This window comes from Pinus tabuliformis, chromosome J (genome assembly GCF_031772625.1).
Source record: "Pinus tabuliformis cultivar Carrire ecotype Pingquan chromosome J, CPIR1, whole genome shotgun sequence".
In the NCBI taxonomy this organism is placed as follows: Eukaryota; Viridiplantae; Streptophyta; class Pinopsida; order Pinales; family Pinaceae; genus Pinus; species Pinus tabuliformis.
In genome coordinates, this window is record NC_142295.1 from 1,581,519,201 (window position 1) to 1,581,532,494 (window position 13,294).

General features: G+C 39.9%; 1 protein-coding gene across 2 annotated transcripts in view; it reads right to left on the reverse strand.

The window, feature by feature from the left end:
• HCF136 (photosystem II stability/assembly factor, chloroplast (HCF136)) overlaps positions 1–13,294 on the reverse strand; it is a 354,415-nt gene that overhangs the window by 58,682 nt on the left and 282,439 nt on the right. The window lies entirely within an intron of this gene.

The window sequence follows — 13,294 nt, forward strand, 5'->3', positions numbered from 1 at the left end:
TATTTCTCTCTGCTGAATTATTGAAGATAAAAGAAGATTTGATCAAAGGGTTTCCCCACACATTGTGGGGTTTGTCCCTGGCTAGCCGCCACATCTTGTGTCTCTTGTCTTGGCTTGTTTTCTGTCGATCGTTTAATGTTCAATCTGCACTTTACTTTATGTACATGTGATTGCTAATCGGTGGATTATAATAAGAAAAAGAAGTAAATTTTTATAAGCATAGAACATACCATAACTTAACACTTTCAAACAGAAGTAGGGGATCGGCTTCAAGCGACCAATGTGTTGCATGTGTCAGGATTGGGGATGAACTTACTCCCTGTATCTCAGTTACAAAACAAGGGCTATGATGTTTTCTTCATTGGGGAGAAAGTATATGTCAAACATCAGAGTTGGAAAAAGAAAGCCCAAATTGGAATCAGAAGTAATAGACTGTATAAGTTACAGCTAGAATCTCCAATGGCACTGATAGGCAGTAGTGTAGAAAAATATTTGAATGAACTATGGCACAGGAGGATGGGGCACTTACACCATGGGGCTCTAAGAATTCTCAAAAGGACCATCACAAGAATTCCAGAGCTAAGTACCAAACGAGATGGTGTATGCAGAGGGTGCGCACTAGGCAAGTACGCCAAAGCAGCTTATTCCAGAAGTAACAATAAGGTTAAGAGTGTTCTAGGATTGATACACTCAAATATTTTCGGACCCATGTCCACAAAATCTCTTACTAGTGCCGAATACTTCGTCACCTTCATTGATGACCATTCCAAGAAGACTTGGATCTACTTTCTGAAAACCAAGGATGAGATTTTGATCGATTCAAAGAGCTTAAGGCTTTGGTTGAGAATCTAACAGGAAAGAGGATAAAAGTGTTGCACTCAAACAATGGTGGAGAATACATTGATAAGGACTTCACTAATTTCTGCGCAAGGGAAGGCATCAGAAGAGAATGGATAGCTCCTTATAATCCGGAGCAGAATGGAGTAGCAGAGAGGAAGAATAGGACTATTGTTGAAGCAGCAAGGGCGATGTTGTAAGATAAGGATATGCCCAAATTTCTATGGGCAGAAGCATGAACACAACAACGTATGTCCAGAACAGGACTCCTCACAGGGCATTAGGTAAGATTACTCTGGAGAGTGTCTACACCGGTAAGAAGCCTGAGGTGAGTCATTTCAAAATATCTGGGATTTTGGCATACTGCCACATACCCGAAGAAAAGAGTAAGAAATTGGATCAAACTGCAGAAAAATGATATCTTGTGGGATATAGCGAGAATGCTAAGGCATATAGAGTCTATCTTCCGGGAAATAAGAAGATCGTAGTTCAACGGGATGTAAAGTTCATGGAGGACAGAGCTTTCAGGAAATCCCGAGAAATGCCTTACGAAGAACAGTCAAAGGATGATCCATTGGTCCAGCCACTTCGACTAATAGAAACCAGCACCAATATTTCTCCTAAAGACAAAATTCCAGAGGTATCTGTTGACCACTCCATGTCAACTACCCCATAGTTGTACATTTTTTCGCGCATGGATTTCCATCATGTCCGAGAATTCAGAGGATCCACAGATTCATCATTATCATCTAATATGTACACTGGAGTTTTGTAAACCCATTCTGGATTTTGTAATGTAAATGAACCTAGTAAGACAAATGTATGTAACAACCTAGATAAATTTATTTTTCTGATGATGATTTCCATCCTAGGAAGTTTTTAGTCTCACCGATTCATGTGTGTTTCTAAACACGGATGATCAGTAGAGTTTTTCCTTCTAGCCTCACCCCAAAGCTATGGTGGATTTTGTCGTTAGCATTTTAAATGATTCCTAGTGTTATTTATCGAGTCTCTATAAAAGTGATTTGGGAATAATTCTAACTATTTGGTTAGATTATTTTATTACAAGTCACTTAATCTACTAGACCATATTTTGTGTCGCAGAAATGAGTAATTATTAAGGGTCTATAACGAATGGGTGTTCCCCTTCATGGGTTAGAATTGTAATATTTCATGTAAAAAAATATTTAGTGCATGGTCCCTCATAGTTAGACACCATGGTTAAATATTAGAGGGTTGGAAAAATTAATAATCCCCTCATGAGTCAATTGATTAAAATTTCTGGCTAAAATAAATTAAAATGCTGAAGCGAGAAATTTAAGTAATTTAGGTCTTAGTAAAAAATAAATTCTCCAACATTTAAAATTCGTGGGTTTTAAAGTTCCTAATTTTTGGAGGTCCCTGGCCAAGGGAACATTGAAAATTTCAAGATATTTTGAACCCTTGGGCCATAATAGTTAAGTCAAAGTCAATTTTTTGCAGCAATTAACTGAAAATAATCATTTTTGAGTTAATTAAAAGTGAAATTCGAATTTCCTCAAAAAGTAACTTTATTTCAACGGTGATTATTAAAAGATCATTTGATCTTCATCAACGATTGAGATTGCTTTAACAGGGATCAAGCCAACTAGCCGTTGGAAATTTTTCTATAAATGAGAGGCTTCTCTCGATTATTTCATCCGATTTTCTGAATAGTGTACTTGCTCTAAGAAAGCTCTTGTAACTTTTTCTGGTTAATAAAATGCAAAGACTTCGGGGTTTTCAGATCGTGGTTTTCTTCTTTCAGATTTATGTGGTAATATTGTTCATAATACTTGCTGCTTTTATTTGCATTTTCTGGTTAATAGCCTTTGAGGATTGATCTGTGTACAGGTATCTTGCACAGATTTCTGGGTTTTTTAGAATATCATTTTAATTTGATTTTAGTAGCAAGTATCTGTTAATTTTAGGTATGTTCTATGCTAGAGCAATTTATTTCAATTTTCATAGATAGCTCAATAACTTTCCAGATTAGCAATCACATCAGCATTAAAGTAAACTGCAGATAGAACATAAATATAAATCGCAGAAGACAAGCCAAGACAAGAGGACACAAGATATGGTGCTAGCCAGGGACAAACCCCAATGTGGGGAAACCCTTGATAAATTCTTCTTCTATGTTCTTCAATAGATCAGCAGAGAGAGAGATAGTACATATACATCAGAAGTCAACACTTTGACTTGACAAGATAAGAGCAGAGATCTTCATCATGAAAATGACATAATGAGGTTGCAAATCTGATGATAAGGACTGCAGATCTAAACTTAGGTGACGACATATTTCTTCAAGGTGATCCCATCACCATACTGCCTCCAACCATGCTGCATCCAATCATGTTGCATCTTCCAGAACGCTGTCCTTTTCCTGCAGTACTAGTTTTCACTGCTATATGAGCTGGTGCATCAAGCTTTAGTGCATCCTTGATACAGTCATGATCTAAGTTGAGGTTTCAATACTGCCATATTTGCAAGGCTGATTTGTGCAACCCTTAACACAATCTATGTTGTTGGCTATGGCCTGTGGCCTAGCCTAGCAGCAAGTAAAGTCTACACACAGTACCCAGCTATCTTTATCCTTGAACAGCAATGTCTTCCAATCTTCTCCTAAGAGTTCTTAGACAGACTTGTTTTACCTTCTCTCCTAGGCTGCACTATTTCTTCATTGTAGTTCTACCCTTCAGAACCATGTCAACATGCCCAGAACAGATCTAAAGTGAGTCACGCTATCACCTACAAATGGTGACTGTGTCCTGATGCCGAGAATCATCACTTCAATTGAGTGCCCAAATCACACGCTGCCAGATCTACTCCGCCAGATAACATGTTGCTTGCTCTACGCTGCCAGATCCACTCTGCCAAATCACCCACTGCTTGATCTACGTTGCCTGATTTACGCTGCCAGATCCCACGCTGCGGTTGCAGCATCATTTGCGGTTGTGGCTGCGGCATCATATGCGACTACGGCATCATCTGTGGCTGCAGCATCATCTGCAACTACGGCTAGAGCACATCTGAACTGCGGCTAGGGCATCATACACTTAGCCCAGCGTACTCTTTAGTGTCTCTCCTTCACCAATAACCCAAGACATGGAGAGGAGGAGATCACATGAGTGTGTGTATAAATGACTTCAAGTCCTCTCCTATTTAAACTAAAATGTAGATGATGAATAGACATGACTATTGGGCTCCTGAGCCTACATAAGATGTTGGCCGACTTGACAATTTGTCTTGTAACACAAATAAATTCATAACTCCATGAATACTTGTCGGAATCGGATGATCGTTAGATCAATCCTACACCTCTTGATAAGAGGGATCCAAGAAAAATATCAGCAGCCATAAATAAGATGACCCACATGGAGTTTGGCCCTAGTTTCCAATTTTAACACTCCCTCTCAACTAGGGAGAACTCCATCCGTTGATCCATATGTCCAACTATACTATCTCTGCCATCAGTGCCCTACACTGATCTGCTCTTCTTTGATCTGCTCTACTCAGCTTAGCTCTGCTCAAACTATGAAGAAGAAGAAGTGATCGATAATGTATCATACCAACCTCCACTGACCCGAAGTCAGTCACAAAGTGTGTACCACTTTCACTGGTCCCAGACCAATCCTCTATTAACCCGAAGTCAGTTTCAGAGGGTGTACCACTCTCACTGGTCCTAGACTAGTATCATTGATCCCAGATCAATGAAGGTCATCCTAGCATAGGGAGTACGATAGATACAATGATGCGTCCATCGGTACTACTATGGTCCCTATCCTCATTTCCCTGCTCATTGATTAGATGAGAGGTACTTCCCATGAGTCCCAGACTGCATGGGTAGGATGCCTCAACAGGAGAACTAATCATCCTATCCACAGGAGAGCGAATCATCCTGTCCAGTGGATGCCACGGAGAACTAATCATCCTAGTTTATAGGAGAACGAATCATCCTGTTCCACAATCGCCATGGAGAACACATCATCCAAGCCCGTAAGAGAACTAATCATCCTGTTCCATAGTCGCCACGGAGAATGAATCATCCTGACCCACAAGAGAACTAATCATCCTGTTCAGCACGCGCCACCAGGGGAGGGTGAGTCACCCTGTGGTCGTATGTTGCTCCAGTAAGAACCCCAAGCCCCCAGAGCTCCCAGAGCTCAATGTATGCAACATGCAAGACCCTTTTACAAGGGTCTCTCAACGGCTCCAAGTCGTTCAGGAAAATCACAAATATGATCTTTCCCCCGGGGCTTTGACAAAGTGTAGTGACCTGTACATCATCTCACAGTGTGGAGCTTCCTCACTCATAGACTTACCATATCCCAGATAAGGTAGTATCTGATGTCTATCTGCTGGAGCAATCATCGAATACGAGATTCCTCAATAATCGAATCCCACCTCTGGCTATCACAGAGAATCACAGTGGTATTCATCATGTGTACAATCAACGCACTGAAGAGCTTCCTCAACCAAACAGCTTCATACGAGATCATACTCATAGCTATGTATTCGGTCTCGACTTCTGCTTCCTGAGTGTCCATGATATCGAAGCAGAATCCAAAGAGAACCAACACTGAGAAGTGCTCTAGTGTTCCTCCACACTGCCTGCCCAGTTAGCATTTGAATATTTATGCAATTTCATATTTCCGGCAATGTATCTCAATCCATGAGAGATTGTGCCTCAAAGATATCTCAGAAGATTCTTGGCACTAATCCAATGAGGCTCAACCAAATATGAGCTCACCATCCTAACTACAAAACATATGTCCAGACGGAAGTTCACAAAGAACATAAACACGAATGATTTTATGAAACTCAGAGGCATTTCCCAAATCTGATCCGACATCACTACCATATAACTTCTGAAAGTTAAGATCCTCAAGGTAGTCACAGGCTTGCAGTTTATCATTCCACATCCAAAATCCAACTCCCTCTTACTTCTGCAAATGAAAGGGTTTGCACCTGTCAGAAATAGGTCGTCCTCATAAGGTGCTAGTATGAGAGGTCTATCATCCACAACCTTCAAACAATGGTTTGGATCAGCTTCACTGTGAGTGAATCTCAGCTTCATCAGACAGCTATCAATCCTCTCATATTAGGTCTGAGGTGTTTTACTTCAAGCCATAGTGGGCTTTCTTCCACCTGCATACATGAGATTCCCGATCATGAATCTCAAACTCCTCGGGTTGTTCCAAACCTGTGGACCTGCTACATAAGGGGAATGGTACCCTTTTAAGATTTTCCTTCAGTACATCTCAGACATGTACTTTCATGCTCCTTTTGAATTCAAGCATTCCCGTCACCATTTGGCTTACAGACCTTCGGTGCTATGTGTCAATGGACATGGTCCCCAATGGACTTCCTACAACCTGAACTCAAAAACATCTTTGAAAATTCTATTTCCAAACACGTACCTTTCCATCAATGAGTGCCACCCTGAAACCTTTGACTTCCATTTGCTGAAATGGACACCAGGTTCTTCTTGTGATTAGGTACATAAAAGAGATTCTGTAAATGAATTGAGTTACCCTCATTCAATTGAGGGATAACATTCCCTACACCCTTTCTGGGATAGGTGGCATCGGCTCCAAGTATAATCCCATAATTGTTTCCATCTCTACCAAATTAGAGAGTGCACCCATCTATTCGATGAAGTGCCTTGAAGCACTACGATCAATAAGCCAGATTCCCAAAGAATCTGAAGGAGAGGGCCAATACAGGATAACAACATTTGATTCTACATACCAGGGGTTCCTTGCTTTCTTTGAAGAGTCAACCATTTCCATGATGACCTGCATTACCTGCCATTCCTTTGATCATTGAAGATGTCCCTGGAATGATTGTTATCTTCATCAAGAGATGTGTCTCTGCCATTCGCACACTCCTTCGCATAATAGCCAAACTTATCACAACCAAGGACACTATTGTCCTTCTGCTGCGCCATTCTGATAATATTCTCTTCTTCAACTTCACCCTTGGTGAATTAGAAGAGGGATGAGGAACCCATCGACACTATTGTCCTATCTCAACTATCTTCGGTGATTTCTCTTTCACTCTAGCTTGGGCATTGTCTTCACCTTAGCTCTAATACCATGTTAATTTTAGGTATGTTCTATGCTAGAGCAATTTATTTCAATTTTCATAGTTAGCTCAATATATTTTCCAGATTAGCAATCACATCAACATTAAAGTAAATTGCAGATAGAACATAAATATAAATCGCAGAAGACAAGCCAAGACAAGAGGACACAAGATATGGCGCTAGCCATGGACAAACCCCAATGTGGGGAAACCCTTGATAAATTCTCCTTCTATGTTCTTCAATAGATCACAGAGGGAGAGATAGTACATATACATCAGAAGTCAACACTTTGACTTGACAAGATAAGAGCAGAGATCTTCACCATGAAGATGACATAATGAGGTTGCAGATCTGATGACAAGGACTGCAGATCTAAACTTAGGTGATGGCATATTTCTTCAAGGTGATCCCATCACCATACTGCCTCCAACCATGCTGCATCCAATCATGTTGCATCTTCCAGAATGCTGTCCTTTTCCTGCAGTACTAGTTGTCACTGCTATATGAGCTGGTGCATCAAGCTTCAGTGCATCCTTGATACAGTCATGATCTAAGTTGAGGTTTCAGTACTGCCATATTTGCAAGACTGATTTGTGCAACCCTTGACACAATCTATGTTGTTGGCTATGGCCTGTGGCCTAGCCTAGCAGCAAGTAAGGTCTACACACAGTACCCAGCTATCTTTATCCTTGAACAGCAATGTCTTCCAATCTTCTCCTGAGAGATCTTCTTAGACAGACTTGTTTTACCTTCTCTCTGAGGCTGCACTATTTCTTCATTGTAGTTCTACCCTTCAGAACCATGTCAACATGCCCAAAACAAATCTTAAGTGAGTCACGCTGTCACCTACAAATGGTGACTGCGTCCTCATGCCAAGAATCATCACTTCAATTGAGTGCCCAGATCACACGTTGCCAGATCTACTCTGCCAAATCATGCTTGCTCTACGCTGCCAAATCCACTCTGCCAGATCACACACTACTTAATCTACGTTGCCTGATTTACGCTGCCAGATCCCACGTTGCGGTTGCAGCATCATCTGCGGCTGCAGCTGCGGTATCATCTGCGGCTGCGACATCATCTGCGGCTACGGCATCATCTGCGGCTGCGGCATCATCTGCGGCTATGGCTAGGGAACATCTGAACTGCGGCTAGGGCATCATACACTTAGCCCAGCGTACTCTTTAGTGTCTCTCCTTCACCAAAAACCCAAGACGTGGAGAGGAGGAGATCACATGAGGAGTGTGTGTATAAATGACTTCAAGTCCTCTCCTATTTATACTAAAACGTAGATGATGAATAGACATGACTATTGGGCTCCTGAGCCTACATAAGATGTTGGCCGACTTGACAATTTGTCTTGTAACACAAATAAATTCATAACTCCATGAATGCTTGTCGGAATTGAATGATCTTTAGATCAATCCTACACCTCTCGATGAGAGGGATCCAAAAAAAATATCAACAGCCATAAATAAGATGACCCACATGGAGTTTAGCCCTAGTTGCCAATTTCAACAGTATCTCTATTTCTTGATAACTTTATGATCATTTTTTAGATCTCTATTAATCTAACAAGCAGATTTAAATGTGTAGAAGTTATCATTCAGAATTTGGGCGTTTGGGAAAGTTCTTAGTTGGACCAACTGACTCTCAGTTTACAGAATCTAAAAGAATCCACTATCTTTTTAATTTCTGACGTCATTTTATGGAATATTTTATTTTGCATGGTTTTTCTTGAGCTTGTACCTCTTTAGAATTTCAAATTTATTTCTAAATATTGTGCCAAAATTGTTTAAATCTGACTAATAGAGGGCTTTGATCTGCAGATCTATTAGATCTGTAGATTTGTAAATAGAAAATTTCTAATTCATTGGGATTTTGGGTATTTCATATTTTTGTATATACATGCTTTGGGGTTTTCTGTCTTTTATTTGTGCAGGTAAAAATATGAAAGTTGCAGGGGATTTTTGTGGATTCCGGAGAGAGATATGAGCCCCAAAGGGCATCTCCGTTTTGTTTGCAGGTTGAGAAATTTAAAAAGATCGTGTATAAAAAAATTTGGGGCCTTGAGGCGCAGCGCTGGCCATCTCCAGCCTCATTCTCAGCCTCGCTTAGGCCATCTTTGCAGCCTTCTTCACCATAATTTTCTCACTAAATTTTTCTTAAAATTTCCCAAAAAAAAATTTAACAAATTTTCTGAGTTTGGCATTTGCATTGGAGAATTTTCAGTGACTTGAGCAGCCCATCTTCAAGTGTCTTCATGCCCCTAGGAGATGACTAGTGCACATATTCTAAACCCTTACCTGTTTCATTGATCTAATTGAAAGCAAGATTAATACTGGCATAAATTTTAGTTATCTAAAAATTAGCAGCAAATTAGTTTGCATCTTTCACTGAATTACATTTCAGAAATATAATTACTTTCAGAAACTTTTGCATGCTATTTTCTGAATATTATTTCACTGTTTTTTTTAGTAATTTTCTGAGTTTTTAGATCAAATACATCAATAGATCAGAAAGAATTAAACTCAGAAATTTTCTGAATTTAGCAGCAAATTTAATTTACATTTTTACTGTTGTATAATTGCTGAAATAGAAGTTAGTTTCAGTAACTTTTGCAAACAAATTTCTGAAAATTGTTTCACTGTTGTTTAGTAGTTTATTTCAGAGTTTTTTAGATCAAATACATTAATAGATCAAAAATAATTAAACTCAGAAATTTTTGAATTGTAGTTATCAGTTTGTCATTCAAAATTTTCTGTTGTTATACATAGAAATTTCTAAATATTGCATGGTTACTGGACTGCTGAGTTAAAATATATTGTTGGTATTAACGCTTGTTTTAAGAGAAGATTTCTAGACTGATATTTCATTGATGTAATATGAGTTTAAGCACTTTGTTTAATTTCATAAATACATTTGCTTTTTTTTTACATGATCATGCGAGTTTTACTTATGAATCTAATGATCTTTGATTGAGTATTTCATACAAATGAATTTTTGAATTTAAAGGTGTTTTATTCCAGCATTTTACATTTCAGTCCATTGTGCATTTCAGTAATTATTTGTGCAGATTTTACATTTTGCAGTGCTAGTATAAGTACATGCTTTCACATTTGAATCACCACATTTCTGGACCTCAAGTTAAATAACATTTAAGACATATTTGAGAAATAATTTTAGGTCCTCTTTTAACTAAAATTAACCAAGTCCCTGCATTTCACATAGTTTTAAATTTCGCATTTGCATATCAGACAATCGAGTCTTTTCAGCAACAGTTTCTCGTCCTTTACTTGAACCTTATTTTCTTCGCAAGATAGTTGGCTCCACAAGGCACTGGTATCACTTTCTTCAAATCATTATGAATCCTTAAAATATTACGCAATCTAAAACAAGTATTGGTTGCTTAGTTGTGTCTCCCAGGTTGGTTGGTTCCCAACTAATCTTTCATTTTGCCATTTCCATAGGCTCTACCCCCCTTAGTCTTCTATTGGGAGACAACTCAAACAGAGTGATTGGCGATCAATGTGACAGCCCCCGATCTGAGTCGTTGTCGCGGTGCCTAGACATTCTGTGCGACAACAGTATCACAACAGGTGGAGTCAGGAGAAAATAGATCTACCCACGACCAGTGGAAGAATGAGCCGAGAACTTCGACAGATACTACGGAATGCAGAGGATTTCGCTAGAGCTCCTCAGAACGAGAAAAGGGAGAGGAGACAGCCAAATAGGTACCAAGCCTTGGTGGCTCGGGTTGGAGAACCCTCTAGTTTTCAAGAGGCAATTCAACATGATGTCTAGGTAGATCTTATGGTGGAGGAATACAGTTCCATAATGGTTAATGATGTCTGGGAAGTCGTACCTAGGCCTCAGGACAGGTCAGTTGTAGGTTCAAAAAGGATCTACAAGGTCAAATATGCTAAAGATGGTAGTGTGGAAAAATACAAAGCCAGGTTCGTGGCTAAGGGGTATGCTTAGAAGGAATGGATAGACTACGAAGAAACCTTCACTCCAATAGCCAGATATACTTCTATTAGATCCATGATATCCCTTGCAGCACAGATGGGGTGGGAGATTCACCAGATGGACGTCAAGACTGCATTCTTGAATGGGGTGATAGAAGAAGAAGTATACATTGAACAACCAAAGGGTTTTGAGACACATGAGAAGAAATCTCATGTATGCAGGTTGAAGAAAGCCTTGTATGGGCTTAAACAGGTGCCTAGAGCATGGTACGGTTGAATTGATGGTTGCTTGCAAAATATGGGATTCATCAAGAGTGACGCAGATCCCAACCTCTATTATCTAATTGTAGAGAATGAGCCTCTAATTCTGGTGTTATATGTGGATGATCTTTTTCTAACAGGTTCATCCAGGCTAATCAAAGATTGCAAGGAAAACCTAGCTACAGAATTTGCCATGAAGGATTTGAGGCGGATGCATTATTTTCTGGGGTTGGAAGTTTGGCAGCAGAAGAATGGAATTTTCCTTGGACAAGGGAGATATGCTACAGAAATTCTGAAAAGGTTAAAAATGCAAGGCTGTAGACCTATGGCTACTCCAATGATTACCAGCTGGAAGATGATTGATGCATCTGAAGATAAAGAAGTCGATCCTACCTTGTACAGGCAGCTCATAGGGTCCCTGATGTCTCTGATCAATACTAGGCCAAACATTTGTTACACTATCAACACCCTCAGTCAGTTCATGGTGGAACCAAAGAGGGCACATTGGGCAGTAGCCAAGCATGTTCTCAAATATATACGAGGAACAGTCGAGCATGGATTAATGTACACCTGAGGTAATGACATCAGGTTGAGTGGATTCACTGACGCAGATTGGGCTAGAAGTTCAATAGATCGGAAAAGTACCACTAGGTACTGTTTCAACATTGGATCAGGAATGACCTCCTTGTGTAGTAGAAAACAGAAACATGTAGCTCTAAGCTCAGCTGAAGCTGAATATATGGAAGCTAGCACAACATCGTGTGAAGCCATATGGCTTAGGAAGTTGCTTATGAATCTATTCAGGAGAAGGATGGTAGCGACCAATATTTTGTGTGATAATCAGAGTTGCATCAAGCTCTCTGAGAATACAATTTTTCATGATCAGTCGAAGTACATTGACATCAAGTGTCACTTTATCAGAGACTGTGTCCAACGAGGGGCAAGACAGTTATGTATACCCCGACAGGAGAAAAAGTGGCAGACATTCTCACCAAGGCTCTAGGAAGAACAATTTTTTTTTTATTTTAGGGAGATGGGGATGATTGAGAATCCGTTTCAGTAGTAGAAGCAGATAGTACAGGGAGTTGCAGTGCAGCAGTTAGCAGTGGCAATGCTATCGGAAGCATGTGCAACACATTCAAAGGGAGCTATAGTACAAATGTAGCAGTGACAGTGGCAGTGTCATGGGCAGCAGTACAGGTTGCAGCAGTGCTAAGGATTGATGTTGTGGATCAGTGTGATACTTCTGTTGGGAAGTATTGCCAGAGCACATACCTCGCTAAGAGGGAGTGTTGATTTTGGGTAGCATCGGATGTGATCTAGCTCCAAAATTTTGTGGAGAGGCTAGAACACATGAGATCTCCAAGACCCAAAAATTGTTTGGAGAGAAATTCCACCCGGATTGTATTTTATTAAAATAATTAATATTTTTAATGGGGTTCCTAAGTCTAAACTTAGGAAAATAAAAATATTAATGAGTATTAATGAAAGTATAGGTGAGAAGCTTCTAAGAGACGAAGATCAAGTCTAATTTAATCTCAACTGTTGATTAGGGACTTAATCTCAACTGTTGATTAGGGACTTAATCTCGGCTGTTGATTCATCAATAGGAAAAATAAGAGAAGACTTGAGAGTCATTTGGAGACACACCAGGAAAATACTCAGTAACTCAAGGGAAATAGATTCTCAAGGAGAAGGAGTTCGATTTCAGAGGAAGAGTTGTAGGGTGAAGGAAGAGGAGGGCATCAACATCAGTCAAACACTAAAGAGGAGGTGACGTAGAGCATCAGAGGGGTAGCGCAGAGCGAATATCAGAGAGACAGCGCAACAAGGGACACAGTCCTCATGCAGGCCTCACGCAAAAGTGACGCAAAGGTGATGCAGTGCACGCCGAAGGGTCTCTGGGGTGTTAGAATTTTCAATTTCTCCAGAGCAAAGGGAAAAATTGTCTCAGGTGTTTCTCTCAGAGGTATCTCTATATTCTATAAAAGCGTTTCTTGTAAAGAGATTGTTGCTGAATAATAATAAATAAACCCTCATATTTTGCACCGGTTTTCCCGCATTGGGTTTTTCCGGGGACAATTGTCCAAAAATAACTGTGTCGATGTGATTGATTCTT